Raw genomic sequence first — 2,731 nt, 5'->3', positions numbered from 1 at the left:
GGTATCTACCATGATTCTTTTTGTAATTTGGTCAGTTAATAAATGACTACTTTCAGATTGAAAAAAAAAATTGATATGACCATCTTAATAAAAAAAGAATTTGACAAAATTCAATATCCATTTATGATAAAAATCCTTAGCCAAATGGGTACAGAGAGAACCTATATCAACATAATAAAGGCCATATATGACAGATCCACAGCTGACATCATACTCAGCAGTGAAAAGCTGGGAAAGTTCTTCCTCTAAGATCATGAATACATGTATAACTTTAAATGTGAGTACTAGAAAATAGGAAGCATGAAGATAAATTATGTATGCTTTTCCTTCAAGAAGGTGGAAAGAGGAAAGTAATTCAAATCTAAAAATATAAAAGGGAAGAAATAATAAAAAGAATAAGTCAATAAAATATAATGCAAACATTCAAAAGAAGCAAACTTTAAACTTCTGAAGACATGAATAAAATTGATTAGTCCCTAGCAAGATAGAGTAAGGAAAAAATTAGAATAAAACAAACAACAAAATCAGGGACAACAAATGGTAATACAGTAGCATTTACACTGTTCCTAGCTGCATCAAAAAAGATCATAAGAGATTATGAACAACTTTTTAGTAATAAATTAGGTTATTTGAATGAACTGCAAAAATTCCTCAAAATAAAACTATAGGAAGAGAAGAACACATAGAAAACCTGAATTACTTGGTACCAAGTAAAGAAATTAAACCTGCTATTGAAAACATTCTCACAAAAGTGACCCTAAGTCTAGATGTCTTCATCAGTGAATTCTTTGAAATATTAAAGATATAGATAATACTAATGTTACACAACACTCCTTCTGATAATAGAAAGAGAACATACCCTAATATACTTTAATAAGCCAGAAGAAACTTGCTACCAAAACATGATAAAGACATTATAAGAAAAGCAAAGTACTAAGGAATCTTTCTCAAGAATATAGACAAAAATCCTAAATAAATTATAAGCAAGTCAAATTCAGTGATAATGAAAAAGAAAAATAAATGGTACACCATGACCAAAAGGGACTTATTCCATGAATTAAAACCTGGTTTAATAATCAAATCACTATGAAAGTTCATATCAATGGAAAAATAAGGAAAAACAAGTATTTTCATAGACACAGTAAAACAATTTCATAAGAGTCACCACCCATTTATGATTTTTAAAAAATCTTCTTGCCAAACTAGAAATAGAAGGGAATTTACTTTACCTTATAAAGAATATCTCCAAATTCTAACATGAGTGGCAAAGCAAAAAAAATTGAGGCACAAGAGATTATGTACTGTATGATTCCATTTACATAAATATAAAAACAGGTTAAAATGTGGTTTGAAGTCAAGAGATTGATTACACTTCCAAGATGAGGACTTCTGACTTGTTGATAATGTTAAGTTTATTGGGTGGATGGTGTTCTGCTTGCAACAAAAGTTAAGATATATGTTTCTGATATTCACTTTACTGTATGCATATTATACCTCAATAATCAGGAGATAGGAATGAGACAATGATGTTCATCATCATCACTTATCTTCAATATTTACTGGAAACCCCAGCCAATGTAATAAGGCAAGAAGAAAAAATAGCATTAAGGATTGGAAAATAATAAAACTATTATTAATAGTGACATAATTGTACACTTAGAATACATAAAATAATGTTTAGAAAAAATTTAGAACTACTAATCAAATTAAGAAACTTGACTAGATACAAGACCAATGTACTAAATTGTATTGCTCATAGCAGCAATAGAAATTAAAAATGAAATAATCTACAGCAGCATTGGAAGTCAAATATTTAGAAGTAAATCTAACAAAGGCTGTGTGAAAATGACACTAAAAATTAAATTGCATCATTGAGGAATATTAAAGAAGAGCTAAATAAATGGAGGGATATATTATGTATTTGGTTATATGACTCAGTAATGTTTGGATACAATTCTTTCGAAATTTATCTATAGATTTAATGAAACCCTGACTCTATATTGATTTCCAATGATCCTTATCTCTTGATATTAATACCCCTTTGTAATGGCCTCCCACATAATACCAAGGTTGGTCTGTGTGACCAACAGAATGCTATAGAAATGATAGCATATCACTTCAGAAACTAGTTTATCAAAGATTCCACAGCTTCCATCTTGGTCACTTTCTCTCACCATTCTCTCTCTTGGATCACTTGCTCTGAGGAAAGCAATCTACCTACCCTGCCTTGAGATCACTCAATCACCCCTGTAGAAAGGCCCAGCTAAGAGCGAGGAACTGAGTGAGTTAACAGTGAGTCTTATAGAAAGCGGATAGTCCATGGGGCACCTGGGTGGCTCAGTCATTAAGCATCTGCATTAGGCTCAGGTCATGATCCCAGGGTCCTGGACTGAGCCCCACATCAGGCTCCCTGTTCGGCGGGAAGCCTGCTTCTCCCTCCCTCACCCCCCCGTTTGTGTTCCCTCTCTTGCCGTGTCTTTCTCTGTCAAATAAATAAAATCTTAAAAAAAAAAAAAAAGAAAGTGGATAGTCCAGCCTCAGTCAAGCTTTCATATGAATGCAGCCCCAACAGATATCTTGACAACCTCCTGAGAGATACTATATCAGAACCACCAGATAGCTAAGTGTTTGAGATAGTATGTGTTGCTGTATGCTGTTTAATTTGGAGGTGATTCATTGTGCAGCAGTAGATCCTAAGTGGTATGAATCCCAATCTAAATCTCAGGAATTC

Source organism: Mirounga angustirostris, unplaced genomic scaffold, assembly GCF_029215605.1.
Source record: "Mirounga angustirostris isolate CCGP_5_RB_7025 unplaced genomic scaffold, mMirAng1.0.hap1 SCAF_12, whole genome shotgun sequence".
NCBI classification, from domain to species: Eukaryota; Metazoa; Chordata; class Mammalia; order Carnivora; family Phocidae; genus Mirounga; species Mirounga angustirostris.
This window is presented reverse-complemented; position numbering follows the sequence as displayed.